The following is a 16,382-nucleotide window of genomic DNA, read 5'->3' as shown; positions in this document are numbered from 1 at the left end:
ATTCTCCTACGCTGCTTTCAACCTGCTCAATACTGCGAGAGGCGGCCAAATGGGGCACTGAAAGCGCTCGGCGGCTGCCCCAGCTGCCCAGCCCAGCCGGCACCTCTCTCATTTTGTTGTTCGTCTCACCTGCAGAAAAACGAAGGTTTATCAGAGTAATGAACTGCTCAACACGGTAAACAGCTGTCGGAATGCCGCGCACGTCTGCCTCGTGTGTATATAGCCTGTCTCTGAACATCCACCCGCTGCCGCCGCCTTGTGTGTGCACCGCCTCAGCCGTTCAAATAGGCTGGCTTCGCGATTCGGGCACGCGCGCCATCCTGCGGCTGCGAAGGTTACTGAAGAAGAAAGTGAGTCAATTTTCTTCTCTAGATGGCACGCACATCGCTAAAGAAAGCTATGTGTCTGTGCGTGCGTTTATTCTTTTTTGTTTTCCTTTCTCTCTCATTTTTGGCTAAGGCGCTTTAGAGCTGCCTGCCCGGCACAAAGGGCATAACCAATGTTCATAATCATTCATCATCAGCAGCAGCAGAAGCAGCAGCCGTTAAAATGAAGCTCCAGTTATGTATTAGGAGAACTGCAGAACAATTTTGAGGTGATCAGACGCATCGATTGCAACACCGCAACTTAGGCCCAATCGCATTTTCCGACAACTTGTAAAGGATAGGGTTCCTCACCCGTATCATCCAGTTTATAAGGGTTCTTAAAACGCTGATTACACAATTGCCGCTTTTGTGTTTTGTTCAATAAGAGATCTATTTTGCTGGTTGTGTTCACCGCCTAATACTAATATTATTCTTCGCCATTTGCTTTACTACGCCGTTGTAAGTATCAGCATTATTAATTTTTCGACCTCAATTATTTTCTATATTTGTATGAAGTGTGCTTCGTGTTATATTTTGTTTAAAATTTCCCTTCCCCTCTGAATTGGACTCTGTACCCTCGAGGTAACATAAATGAATAAATAACTAAATAAATAAAATAATTAATTATGTAATAATTATTAATTAGCTGATAATTAATTAATTAATTAATTAATTAATTAATTAATTAAATGCTAGCCTGTTTATAGCCGAGCAGCGCTTAGAAATGGCCAAGGAGCAGGACTGGTCATTACATTTAGACTTTCCGGATATTAGCGCCGCATAACATAACATGAAAAGGGATACTCTATGCATCATGATGTCGGTGCAAGCACCATTCAGTTGCTAAAAGAAATATGTGAAAATAATTCTGTTCTAATAAGGTGGAGAGGACTGACTAAGGACACACCATTTGATATCCAGAAAGAACTCCCCCAGGAATGCCAGTTATCACCACTCCTGTTTATGATATAAAGTAAGATAGCTTGTCACCTTTCACATAAACTAGAGCAGGGCTCGGCAACCTGCGGCCCACGGGACAGTACTATGCGGACCCCGGCGCGACGTCAGAACCCCCCACTCCTCTCCCCGTTGTCCCTTCCTATCTGAAGGCCGACATCGCAGTTTTGACCTCAGATTTGGTTAGATAGGAGCAAAGAAAGATCACTTCCAGTTGACATTGTCCCCCCATCTACACACTTATCCAGATAACGCCTTTACTTCCTTTCTTTGCACAGGCCCAAAAAAGAGGGAAGAAAGATTCTTTGTGAAAATGCTAGGTCAGGGAAGGACCTTCATCCAAGGAAAAAGGAAACTCGAGCTGGCATGCTCGCAGACGTTAAGGCGTTTGAGCTGAAACTGAACCTTTTCCAAAAGTAGGCGAGTGTGTCTAATCTTGGCCACTTCCCTTGCTGCAAAAGTTTTCTGGGAGATACGAGCACACCGCTTCCCACAGAAAAACTCCGTCAGACATTACGGGATTTAGAGAGAGGGATCGAAGTTAAGTTCTCTGATTTTCAAGAACATTCGAGTAACATCCGATTCTTTCAGAATCTTTTTTACGATGGTAATATGTGCCAGGTGGAACTGGCTGATCTGCATACAGACGATGAGCTCAAAGGAGTATTTGATGCGAAAGGCATTGTGGAGTTTTACGCTGGCCTCACAGACTCAAAATTTTCGAGTTTGAAGAAACTAGCAGCAGCCACGATAACAGCGTTCTGCAGTACAGTTCATGCAACCAGGTCCTCTGCCTCAAAAGGTTGCCGACACCTGAACTAGAGGGCGCGCTTGTTGAGCAGCGATTTCCTGGTTTATTATGCGCGAATGCTATTGGTTCGGTGGCGGAAAGTCACACCGATATTCAACTCCTCGCGGATATACGTGGACTGGAGGGTGATGCTCTCGGATTTCAAGTTAGTGTTGAAAAAAAAAATCTTGTTTGATGTTTTTATGGACACAACGGATTAGGCAATCATAACACAGGGAAGAGAGGCATCAAGAGCAGACCGGCAAAATAGCTAGGAGTATAAATCAAAGAAGACCATAGGTAACTTGGAAAAACTTGAACATGAAATCAAAACTAAGGGCGAGAAAAACGCGGTCATAATGAAACATAGAGCACCACGAGGATACAATTGGTGATAAGTAGTAAGAGGGATCTCAAAAGGAGTAATGGCTCCAGGGCTAACATTGGCTAACTTGGTGCTGTGAACGAGATCTGAAGCGCAGTCGAGACTTGAGATAAACGAGCTGGCAGTTGGAAGGCTGGCACTGAGCGCTCGTGGAAAAAAATAAAAACGATCAGGGGAAGATGTGTCGGACGTCCTTCCAAGCGCGGGAGGACCAGAGCAAAATCCGCTTCGAGAAGGATTGTAAGCTGGGCTAGTAATTGGTGACCGAACATTCTTCAAACAGCGCAACGACGACGAAGACGAAGAGAAAATAACCACAAACTTTTAGGCATAGAAAAAAGCATTTCGAAATGTTATTCAGAAACTTAAGAATTAATCTGAATTCTCAAAATATTCTTTCCCTCGGGGCGTCTTCTCTTAGCTTCAGCAACAGGAACGTCTGCTCAGCCCTATGTGAATTTCTCGGTGAGACACGAAGAATTCACTGTTAACTTATTCCTCAACAAAATTTGGTACTCCAGACTTCCTTTCATTCATTCGTTCATTGTTTCTCATATTGTGGTATTATTCTAAAAAAGAGACAGGGCGTGCAAACACGGACACAAGAAAGAGGTCAGGACACCACAAACGCCGACTAACAACTGAAGAGACGCAAACCGGCTGAAAAGAAAGAAGGCACGAAAACTTATCTGCGCATGCCCATGCAACAGGCGAACCTATCAATCCGGCACGCGTGGCGGTCTACGTGGACGATAACTGTTAAGGCATTTGATTTCATCTTTATGCAAGTTAATCGACGGTTGGCTCACGCATGCGCTACCACTATTCTCGATATGCCATGCTTCAATCATCAGGCGCGTTTCTTCATTTCTATGCCGGTACAACACTGCGCATTCATCGAATTTTGGCGTGCACTTACAATCTCGACAATGTAAAGATAGATTAGAAGGTGAGCCTCCTGTCAGCGATCTCTTATGTTCCAACAATCTCTGGTTAATGCATCGGCCCGTCTGTCCTACGTAGAAGCGGCCGCAGCTGAAAGGGACCTTATACACCACACTCGTACGGCAATCAGTGAATCTGTCGGTGTGTTTTACGAAACAAATATCGGTCCGCTTCTTGTCTTTTACTCGCTCATTCTTCCTCTGCACAGCGGCACAAATCTTACCTAGCTTATTGGCAGCCGTGAAAACAACATTAACGCCGTATCTACTTCCTACTTTCTTTAGCCTGTGAGATATGCAATGAATGTACGGTATACCTACGACACGTTTCTTCCTATCGCTTTCTGCAACCATGCTCGGACTTAACACAATAGACTTCTTTAAACGTTCAGCGACCGTTGCCACTGCATCACGAGGATACCCTACATCTAAAAGACGCGTAACCTGTGCGCTAAAGCTATCACTCATTTTGTGCTCACACGACTTGGTGAGGGCTGACTTAAGGCAAGACATGGCGATGCCGCTTTTTACAACCTTCGAGTGCTTCGATGAAAAATGCCCTGTCTCTTTTTAGAGTGAATACGTACCAACTAGCTCAGCTCTCTGTTATTCTAAGTGGTATTATTCTGCTCCTTATTCCATATCGACTAGTCATTCTTAAAATTTCGTCTATTCCTTCGGCAATTGATTTATTCTTCATTCTTTATATAAAAAAATAATAAATTAACCGCCAGTTTCATGTCCGATCCCCCGTAGTGGGTAAGAGCCAACAAAGGGGATCAAGCAAGCAAGCAAGCAAACAGCGCTGACTCGCAACTGAATGTTTATTACAAACATATGAAAGAAGAAAAGGAAAGAAAAAAGACTACGCACCCCTCACACCCATGTGACCTAATTTGAGCAAACAAAAACCGACCAGATCACAAGAGAAATAATTGAGGCTTACAATATCAGGAAAAGGGGTGAGCAATGCATTAGCGTGCCTTCTATTGCTCTACATGAAAACGAGTTTATTTTCGTAGATAGTACAGTATCTTAATATTCCTTGTCTTGGAGAGTACATGTGGTCGTTTGTCCGGTTTTATCCCGTTTCAAGATGTAATGCTGGCTTGCTGTTTCTTTTGCAGTACAGAACATAGAGAGATCTAATGAAGAGCTTGGTGGCGGTGGTGAAAAACATTTATTAATAAAATACAGGTGTGGGACCTCTTTAGAGGGGCACTAGCCGTTACACTGATTAAAAGGGGTAACGGCGAGTGCCCCTCACATAGCCATGAAGCCGGTTAGCACAGCCATCGACTGGGAACTGCTGAGTTTGCGTCCTTCGTGTAGTGCTTCGTGCCGATAAAAAATCATGTAGGTGCTTCTCTCTCTCTCTTTCTCTCTCTCTCTCTCTCTCTCTCTCTCTCTCTCTCTCTCTATATATATATATATATATATATATATATATATATATATATATATATATATATATATATATATATATATATATATATATATGGCATAATTGACAAGTGTCTTTATTGCGGCCGTGAGCCCGGACTTGATTTTTAGTGGACCGGAGCAGAGTAGTGGAGCTTGCCAATTTTTCTGGCACATACCTGCTAGCCGCAAATACGAACGCTCTACACGTTTCAACGTCCACCTTAAGCAGATCCACTGTTAAAAAACACACTTCCGAACAACACTCGCAACAATATTCGTGATAATTCTGACACGTGCAACCACAGGAGCTCCATTATTTTGTGTATGGATTACAGTAACGTGTAACAACCCTACGCTAACGACATTATACACAACAAATGAAACCGACAGACAGTTAAGCCGAGGAAATAATAGGGGACACTATTTGTTGTTTCTTGACTGTAGTGTAATGATTCTCACTTAAATTGAAAGGAATTAAAGTGGACGTAAACATCACCCTTTCCGTCGGTGGCATCCGAACCCACAACCTTCGAATTAATTGTCTGTCGGTTCATAATAGAGAAAACGAGCCCCTCGGACAATTCCCCTACTTTCGTACGCTAACCATATGCGATACTTGCCCCTACCGTTTAGTCATATGTACCGGCAGAAGCGCTGAGGTTCATGTAGCAGACCAAGCTGCATCTGTATTATCTAGGCCATAATTGGTGCTACACCAGAAAGCGTTCACAATACGGCCTCCTTGGAGTGGTCGTGATCAAAAAAGAAAAAAAATATCTGTATTATAGATTGCGTGTGTATCCTGCTGATGGCACTTGGAGATAATGAAGTGCACTTTGCATGCTTATACGCTCTGCACCTCTTGCAGACTTCGCTCGTGGCTGTGCCCATGAATATTGCGCAAGTGTTACTATGGCGCACCTAACTAGGAATTTTCGCTTAGCGGCGGAACCACATGCTTGATTTTGCGCATCGAGAGCTTGTAATGGCTTTTGTGATGAGTACACCCGGTAGCGATATTACGAAAGTTACGTTGACGCCAAATTTGGAAAGCACTTCGCAAAGTGCGAGCCAGGAAAGAGGTGTAGAAACCTATTACGAGGGCTGCCTTATAAATGTGGCAACGTGGCGGCGCCGGCGCGCCCATTTGAGAACGCGCATGACAGCTCCTTAGGCCACGAGGCACACCTATTTTCATGCAGACGCGACAAGCCCGACACGAATCAGCCTGTCACGGGAGGCATTGCGCAATACAGGTAAGCATGCTCATACACGTACATAGTACACATATAGAGAATTCTGGCGATATAACGCGACGAACAAAAGGGAGAAAACTGTTGGCCAAGTGAAATATATAGGTGCGAACGAAACCGGTAGGGGTAAGTTTTCTATTCTTGCTACTTTCATTCGGAGGATAGTTCCTCTTCATCAAACTTCCTCGTTATTAAATATTTTCTCTGTCATACGTGATCGGCAGCAGGAGAGAGAGTGAAAAACGAAGGAGAAACGAACGAAGGTTAACCAAGCACGTGCTGGGTTGACTGCCGTATATTTGAAAATGTGGTAGGGGGAATAACAGATAAGATAGGAAGGAAAGAAAGAGGAGGAAAAAATTGGCCGCGTATCTGCGTGCTTCGCTGCAAATGTCGTGTAAAGACGATAGAAGAGGCGCTGTGTGAGATATGGACGCCATCTGGCAATACGTCGGGAAACATGAGTGCTGTGTTGCGTGCTGGTAGTCCCGGCGCAGCAGCAGGCGAAGACCGGCGGTGACCAACGCGACCGGCGGGGGCGCCAGCCAGCCCGAAAACGCGGTTTGGCGCGAAGCGCTGAAGCAGAGAAACGTCCGCACTCAACGAGTACTCTCCACACACTCTTTTATTTACACGTCGCCTGGGTAAAACAGGAACGCCAGAGCGGCGCCCACAACCGGCAGCCTGAAGGCCACCCACAACGCTGCTTTTTCATTTTTTAAATATTTTTTTTCACCTTCTTGGCCTTCTCAAAACTAAAGTTTTTCAACACCAACCCATGGCATTCGTACAGTGCAATACAGAAGCGAAACCGAAACACAACCATGAGCTCGTGCGAAGGGCACGGAGGAAGGCAAATTTCAGCGCAGTCGCATTTTCAGCTTTGTTGAAACAGCGCTCACTAGACGACGACGAAGTAAAAGAAGGCACAGGACAGGCGCTGCCTGTCGTGTGCCTTCTTTTACTTCGTCGTCGTCTAGTGAGCGCTGTTTCAACAAAGATGAACGCATACCAACTCGCTCAAGCTTCCATTCTTATGCATTTTCAGCGCAGCTTAAGAAACTAGGGTCCTTAAAATTACGTATGTATGCATTTTCTATTAAAGGAACACGCCACCTAATACTTACCTAGTGATGTTGCACCTCAGATATGCATGATATTTCCTTTTTGATCGACAACGTTCACAAGTATGAACAGCTGTACCAGTTCAAGACGGCTGGCCCTTGGGCAAGTGGTTCAACTTTGGCCGAGTGGCTGAATCGAGGGACGTGCCGACAAACAGAAAGACAGACCAAAATTTCTGCGTTTAAGTTCCCCAAGAAAGACTATCGTCTTTAAAATAACAAATGGACAGTTAGCGTGCACACACAGGACGCAAGCACGCTCTACTAGTTCACAAATGTTCGTGAAGTCTGGTCATCTTCGGGGAAGCATGATACGGTTTTTGTTGCCTTGTGTATGTGCGAAAGCATAGGCCAAGGTCCCAGGAGCTCGTTTTCCGGAAGTGGTTGTGCATCAAGGCGGAGAAGTTAAGCTTCTAATGCGTGTCGTTGAGTTTTGTAGGATGGGCAGTGCCACAGAGTGTGTTCAATTGTGTCCTGACAGCCACAAAAGTTTCATGCCACGCTGCAGGCCGTTCCTATGAGAGAAGAATATGCATTCGAATATGACATAGCCAAATGCATGCGACAAAGCAAAATTGCTTCACGACGGGAGAGTCCGAGTGGCAGATGAAGTCGTAAGTTAGGTCCGATAATGCATAAGCGGGAGTTGGAGAAACCGCGTGTATTAAATTGTAAAAGAGCGATATGGCGATGAGACTGAAGTTGCCGCGCAGCATATAGAAATGTTCAAAAGAGAAAAAGCCAATCCTGTCACCATACCCGTTATTAGTGAGGACACCCGGTCTATGGCAAAATAGCATTTACGAAAAAGAAGCCTTGCGAACTCGGCCCCTGATCATACGCAAGCACCTTCCATATGCTTTCAATAAACGGTGGTGGCTACTCCGTGAATGCTGTATAGATCGTTGGTATAGAGAGACTAGGTATGTACACGGCATTCCGTGGAGTGCTCCTGTGTCCCATTCCTGACGTACAGGGCCCCTCCAAATCTCTCCAAGCCCTCACTGGTATGCAATGGGAACCTTCGAGGGTCTGCTTGGGCTTTTACCGAAAAAAACACATTGGCTGTAGGAACCCTTACAAAAAGCCGACAGCCATTTGGTTTCACTGCTTCTACAGCAGGAGTTTCTTATAGTTCATGCGTGCTTTATTTGCCGGTACACGAAATCACCCGCTTGCTTCAGGCAGTTCTTCTGAGATGTGGAGCTTTCTCTCACCGGATTATCGAAGGCTTTCTCAAATAATCAGAGGCGTTATCAAACTTCTTATCAAATGTCGACGGGGCCACCGTGAAATGTTCCGTCGTGGGCAATCGTCGTGTCAGTGCCGTGGTGCAAGAGCAAGAGACGCGTAACTTAAACATGCACAATGCTTAAGAGGGCAAGATCTTGCGTGTATTCACCGCATCAGACGACGTATGCTCTAAACGAACTATTTCGAGTGCAATATACATATTTCAACGAAGAGACGCCTCAGTGTGTCTTTCACGCAGTAAAGCACTCCTTTGGGATAGTTAGAACAAGTTGCGCATAGGTTGGAGAACTCTGCGGTGCACAGGCGGGACAAAATACTCACGCAGGGCAAGAAGATGAAACTTGAACGGGTTCACGTTGCGTCTTCTTGTCCACCGTAAGTGTTTTGTACCGCCTATGAAGCGCGAAGATTCGCAAGGTATGCTCTGCACCCTATTCTCTGGAAGATTTAGTTCTGTGTGACTGCTGCCGTTACTTGTCAGAGGGGCAGTCTTTGAAAGCGGCGCTACACATACAAGTCACCTCGAGCTTGGAGTTGCAGCACATTCTCGTCCACGTGTGTGTTACCTGCCACGAAAGCGCAGTTGGGGTTGTTCATATCGACGAAGCTCAACAAAACCTTGCATATAACTCTTTCTTGTACGCATGTGCATAAGTTTTCACTGCATTTATTATATACATATATCACCGTGAACCTTGACTAGTAAGCCAGGCGATCAACCAGGCTAACATCTGCAGTAAATCATTAATATTTGTATTTCTCTCTCTCTGACACCTGCCGGTGTACAGCTTGTACACCGGCTGTGATGGGGCCGAAATGCAAGAACGCCCGTAGCGTGCGTGTACGTGTGCGTGTGTTCTCCCATCCGGCTGGGTCACTACTCTGCGAGCCACTCGGCCCTTGGCAAGGCTGTGCCGCAGTCACTACGTGACCTTCGCCACTGCAACCAGAATAATCCGTCACATTTAGCTACCTCTCCCTTCTCTTATGCAATTAGGCTGAAATGCCATCTATAATAATCTGTTCCCTCTGTCTCTCTTTGAGAGCGCCCAACGTCCGAAGGAAAACTGGCATGTAGCCTTGTACTAGCAAGAACTCGGAACCTTAATGCGAGCACCAATTGGTGCAATGAAACAAGCGATACTGTGCGATAAATCGACAACCAAAACGTGGCCTTCACGAGACTTTCTCTAGAACACTATTTACAAGTCCAGAAACCATCGGCGTCGGCTTCTCTGCATCCAGAGAGTGACTGCTTGGCAGCTTGGTCTGCTGATCACATATAATCATCCTGATGTCAATACGGGACACTGTAGTAGGCCGGGCAGGACCTGAATTTCATATTTGGGCATGCACATGCGCACAGTACGAATGCTCCGATCTTGCTTTTGCTTTCGGGTAATTCTCTGGAAAATGAACTGCCTAAAGAAATTATTTAAGCGCCGAGAGCGAGCCAGAAACATCCACTGAGCACTACATTTATTTGCAGCCCTCGCCCCTTTCATCCCTTACATTGCTCCAGCGTAAACATTTTCAAGTGTCGCAAGTGAAGAAAGGCAAAGAGAGGATTAAATGGAGAGGTAGTGAGCCTAACCGGAGAGCCAAAATATGAAAAATAGCACATTTCTTGTCCGGATTTCTCCGCGCATGAAAAGTTGGCGTGGCGACTACCAGCTGGACGAGAAATCGATTACGTTTTACAAACACTTCATTACCGCGCTTACAGACGTGATGTAAATAAGAACCAAAGTTATGCCAGAATATCGACTGTGCAACATTTTAGCAAGAAACTCTCTGTAGTTCACAACCGCCTTGAAATTTATGCTTTGTACCCGACCGTATACATTCACTGCCACATTAACACATATAACAAAGTCATATTAGACACTAAGCTACAGACATAATTGTGAACTGGTCTTCCTGAAGAGAAGTGTTTTTTTTTTCTTTTGGTATGCGGCATGCACAGCAATCAGTATTTTTCAGTACTGTCAGTATTTACTTAAAGCAAATAACGTAGGAAGTTATCCTCATTCATGACTGCTGCTATTGTCTGAAAATCTGCGTAAAAAGTCGATAAGAATGGCACCGTTTAAGCCCAGCGGATGTGTTACTTTATCATTAACACAACATTTTAAAATCTCCATTCTGCTTACTGAAGTGGATTACTTGACGAGGCGGACATTACGTGCACGGGAAAGCTTACGTATAACTGACTAATTACCAAAGTTTCATTAATCGTATTTGATAAATCATTGACCTAGCCCACATACTGCACGCCGGTGATTTCACGAGGCACATCAACTTGGAACAAATTCTGAAACTAGCACTAGTTTTTAGGATTGTCATACATTCAATGAAAATATACAGTTGTTTCCCGTAGAGCATTTTTTTTTTAAGAGAATGCCTTTTCGTGCATTGCAGCTCGAAAATTGTTGGAAGACTATTCCATTTCGTGGCTAACTTTTGGCGCGCGTAAATTGAAACTTTAGCCCAGAATTCGCTCCGAGTGGATGCTACTTTCGCAGTCACCAGCCACAATTAATTGATTATAATAAGCGCCACAAATGAACCAGAACAACAGTTATTTAGCCAAACTCCGTTAGTTCGTAAAAGACTGACTTTGATTTTTTGTACAGATAACGTGTTCTGCTGAGAGTTATCTCGCTCAATAAGTAGAATTGTGTAATGTATTTCATGGGTTTAAACACCCCCAAGTAAACAATTTATCAAACAATGCAACAAACGAAATTTTTTTAAAATTCATCTTTTTTCTATGTCTCTCCGTTGTATAGTTTTTCCTGTGAACGTTTGAGCGTGGAGCGCGATCATACTCTAGTCACGTGAGCGTCTTCGAGCCCGCTTGTGTAAACGCTGATCAAACTCAGTGCAAGCAACAAGTACGTGTTATGCTGAAGTCCGAGTAGAATCAACCATGTCCACTTAACCACGACTTAACCACGAAGCCGGCACACTTGACCATGTCCACTTAATCATGTCCACTTAACCACGAAGACGGCACGCGGTATATATATATATATATATATATATATATATATATATATATATATATATATATATATATATATATATATATATATATATATATATATATATATATTGTCGTGAACTCAGACACAGAGACAGCACCCGTTCCTGGGCCAGCTCTTCTATTCTGAACCTCTTCTTCCTCTGCTTCGATCAGCTAGCTCCCCGTGCGCCAGAGCCTCGGTGCCGCTCTTCGTCATCACACTCGTGGCCGGTGGCAGGTGGCCGAGATCGTTTTCCGTCCACATCTGTCGGAAACGCTGCCCCCATGCTCGTCGTCGCTTGAGCACTTGGAGGCACCGGCACTTGCAGTACTGGACGCTCTGCCATGCAACGCGCCGTACCTGTCCGTGGATTCCAGCAAGACCCCCTTTGAACAGACGAAAGCGGATCAGCGTACCTCACAGCATGAAATGGCAGAACGTGAGAACGTTTGCAACTTGCTGCGAGACGTCTATCCAGAAGCCGCCAAGGTGTCTGACACGGCTGAGATCGTTTTGATCGAAGACCTGCCAGTGCAGCACAAGTCTCTTGGAGTGGCTTCTGACGAGGATGTCTCGGCTGCTCGCAGCATCGCTTCAAGAAAAGGTCAGCGTCGAAGGTCAGCGCGTGAACACAGCTTCAAGTTGCCACAGACGTTTAATACGATACCTAAACGCCCCTCGAACTATTGCAAAAAGCGCAGATGGCCTCGTTCGGTACAGCAAGTGGCGTTACAGGACCCACCACTTCCTTCCCTGTTCTCCCAAGTGCGACGACATAAAGGTGCGGGCTACATACGACCACATTATATCAACCAGGGTCGCCCGCTAGAGCACGCTGAGGCGCCCTCTCAAGCCAAGTCGTCGCGTGGCCTGGACCGACCACCGCCATGCAGCCAGTGTCGCCCACCAGAGGCACTTCTGGCAGGTCTCCCAACCAACTTGCAGCGTGGTCGGGACCGACCACCGCGATGCAGCCAACACCGCCCACCAGAGACATTGTCGACTGTTCCGCGCGCTCGCAGTCATGGCCGAGTGTGATGACGAAGAGCGGCACCGAGGCTCTGGCGCACGGGGAGCTAGCTGATCGAAGCAGTCGAAGCAGAGGAAGAAGAGGTTCAGAATAGAACAGCCGGCCCAGGAACGGGTGCTGTCTCTGTGTCTGAGTTCACGACAATATATCTATATATATATATATATATGAGAACTAACAGACAATAGCGCCAAGGAAAGTATAGGGGGTGTTATCTGTAGTATTTAGAACATAAATGTGAAGAAAGTAAAGTGGACGAAAAGATGACTTGCCGCCGGCAGGGACCGAACCTGCGACCTTCGAATAACGCGTCCGATGCTCTACCACTGAGCTACGGCGGCGGTCATCCTCCCGTCCACTTTTTGGGGTATATATGTTGATTTAAACGTAGGAGTGTTAGCCAGCGCCAATCGCAGCCATGGCGGCGAGTGTGGAACACTCTTTTTTTGCCTAGTGGCGTCACGTAGCACGTGATCTTTTTGCGAGCTGGCAGCTCACCAATAATCCCTCGCATACTACCTGAAGGCATTAAGTCTGCCAGGACGAGGCCCTCGCTATGAATAAAGGAAAGGGGATGATTTTTCTAAGGGCTCGTTTATCTTTGTTAGACGCAATATTAATGAGAACTAACAGACAACAACGCCAAGGAAAGTATAGGGGGTGTTATCTGTGGTATTTAGAACATAAATGTGAAGAAAGTAAAGTGGACGAAAAGATGACTTGCCGCCGGCAGGGACCGAACCTGCGACCTTCGAATAACGCGTCCGATGCTCTACCACTGAGCTACGGCGGCGGTCATCCTCCCGTCCACTTTTTGGGGTATATATGTTGATTTAAACGTAGGAGTGTTAGTCAGCGCCAATCGCAGCCATGGCGGCGAGTGTGGAACACTCTTTTTTTGCCTGTTGGCGTCACGTAGCACGTGATCTTTTTGCGAGCTGGCAGCTGACCAATAATCCCTCGCATACTACCTGAAGGCATTAAGTCTGCCAGGACGAGGCCCTCGCTATGAATAAAGGAAAGGAGATGATTTTTCTAAGGGCTCGTTTATCTTTGTTAGACACAATATGGGCACGGCAGCATTCAAGCGATGCGGACGCTTAATCCTTTCGTCTTCATCGTGCAGATTGTACAGCGCTTCACGGGCTTGCTGTGCTCTGTCAACGATGCAAATGCCATCTTGGCCACGGACACATGGACTGCGCAGGCATTCAACGCACCGACCCTACACGTGCCAGATATCCTGCCCTTCGTGGCAGTAGAATCTGGGCTGCGTCACTACGAGGGAACCATGGTACTCGACCTGCATGCAGCGCCACCACGGATAACCGCGACTACAAAAGCACACGCACCGAGCAACGCAGGCTGTAGGCACGGCAGCATTCAAGCGATGCGGGCGCTTAATCCTTTCGTCTTCATCGTGCAGATTGTACAGCGCTTCACGGGCTTGCTGTGCTCTGTCAACGATGCAAATGCCATCTTGGCCACGGACACATGGACTGCGCAGGCATTCAACGCACCGACCCTACACGTGCCAGATATCCTGCCCTTCGTGGCAGTAGAATCTGGGCTGCGTCACTACGAGGGAACCATGGTACTCGACCTGCATGCAGCGCCACCACGGATAACCGCGACTACAAAAGCACACGCACCGAGCAACGCAGGCTGTGGGCACGGCAGCATTCAAGCGATGTGGACGCTTAATCCTTTCGTCTTCATCGTGCAGGTGAGGAAGGAATATGAAATTTGCGTTCGATCGGACAATCGTTTCTTGCTCGTGCTGCCGTGCCCGCAGCAGTTTTATGGGATTGTGTCAACCTGTGTAGACATAGTGAAGAAATTATTGCTCCTTGGGGGTGACATTGAAACGAATCCCGGGCCTGAGCTAACCCAAATCGCGAAACAGATAAAAGAAATCGCTGCCGACATTAAAGAGATAAAAGAGAAGCGTTTGACTGACATTGATAAGAAGCTTGACGCAATATCGGAACTAGAAAAGAAAGTCGAAACTTATCAAGATGAAATACTAGGCATGAAACAGGTAATTGAAACTATGCAAAAAAGAATAGATGACCTTGAAAATCGAAGCCGCCGGTCTAACCTTATTGTGTACGGCTTAGCAGAACAGGAGGGAGAAACAAGTGAACGCCTGGAACAAGCAGTGAACAAAGGTATTATTGAAGGAAAGCTGGAGCTTGAACCAGTTACAATCGAACGCATACACCGATTGGGAAATGCTCAGCCAAATAAAATCAGGCCAGTTATTTTTAAACTACTTGACTCCAGGCAAAAACATGCAATACTAAAAAACGGGTACAAATTGAAAAACTCTGGTTTGTCGATTGGTGAAGACTTCTCGCGTAAAATACGGGAAGTTAGAAAAAGGCTTTGGGAAAGTGCAAAAGAAAACCGACAGAAACACGAGAAGGTGTCACTAGCTTTTGACAAACTCTATATTAATGGTCAAGCCTTCAATTGGAATGATGAAAAAAAAGACAAAGTTATCCTCTATCAAAAAAAGGACGACACGAAGGGGCGGCCTTACACTCGCCAAAACGCGAAGTCAAAGAAATAACTGTACTGAATATAAATGCTAGAAGTATTCTAAACAAAATCGAAGCTCTCGAAAATCTGTTGCTTGAATATGATCCTGATGTCGTGGCTATCACTGAAACATGGCTCACCCCCGACGTCCACGACTTTGAAATCGCGCCACCAAGTTATTCTGCACTGCAAACCGTTTCACACCCTTATAGGTGTATTTGCGATAAAACACCTATCGTACACCCTTTTTTTCTGTCAATATTATCCGAAAGGGTGTAATGTCTCCTTTGCACACCCTTCGCACACCCTTTTTTTATTTTTGGGTGTACAATGGGTGTATGTTCTGTTAAACACCCATGGGTGTTCTTTGAACTTTACACCTATGGGTCAATTGACGCATTGAATTGACCCATAGGTGTAAACAGGTATCGTTGTACTGCTGAATGCAATAAACTGAGACACTGAACACCACGGGCAACGCCTCCTGAAACCACGGGTCACCACCCTGTTCGACAGAGCGTCTTGGCACAGGATACTGTTTCACGAGGCACCTGAGTGTGAAGCTACCTGCTCGTGAATCAGTAATGGTTCACATTGGTTTGCTAAGCTTGCCACTAAATTTTCATTCTTTTAGTAGTGCATCACAAGTCTGCTGTAATTACAAAGACGCATGTATTTTGCCTACTTTATTAGGCAAGTGGTAGTGAAAATAAAATATAGCATTGTCGTGCCTGAGGTTCTGAATGCAGTGAGTCAACTGATGTTACTTATTTTGAGCTCACATATATTTAAGCCTTTACATCCCGATTTATTTTTGAGAAATCGTTTCCAAAATAATTTTATTTATTGCTTGATTCGAGTGACACGTTGAATGAATGCCCGAAATACATTCGGAATAATATATGTATTTGTTTAGCATTCATAAGCATTTGTTCAGTTTAGAGATAGTTGGCTTCACTGCACTGTGATCATCGCAAACACCTCTCCTAACGCTTAATCTAAATCTCGTTGACACGATTCTGCATAATACGTTTTTCAGCCTAATACGTTCTCCTTTTTATTTCCTGCCAACATCCCTTGAAAATATTGCATTTTCATGCGTTTAATACCATCACACTTTTGCCAAAACTGGATAATACGACCGCGAAAGTGGATCTTGACCGATATATCGAGAAATCCTGCGTTTATTCTTCGCTATGACAGCTCCCACCGCGTTCCAACAACTCACGATCTGCGCGTAGCAGAGCCGCTGAGACCACAGCAGCATCAGTTTAGCGGCGAA

Source organism: Rhipicephalus sanguineus, chromosome 1 (assembly GCF_013339695.2).
Source record: "Rhipicephalus sanguineus isolate Rsan-2018 chromosome 1, BIME_Rsan_1.4, whole genome shotgun sequence".
Classification (NCBI taxonomy): Eukaryota; Metazoa; Arthropoda; class Arachnida; order Ixodida; family Ixodidae; genus Rhipicephalus; species Rhipicephalus sanguineus.
This window is presented reverse-complemented; position numbering follows the sequence as displayed.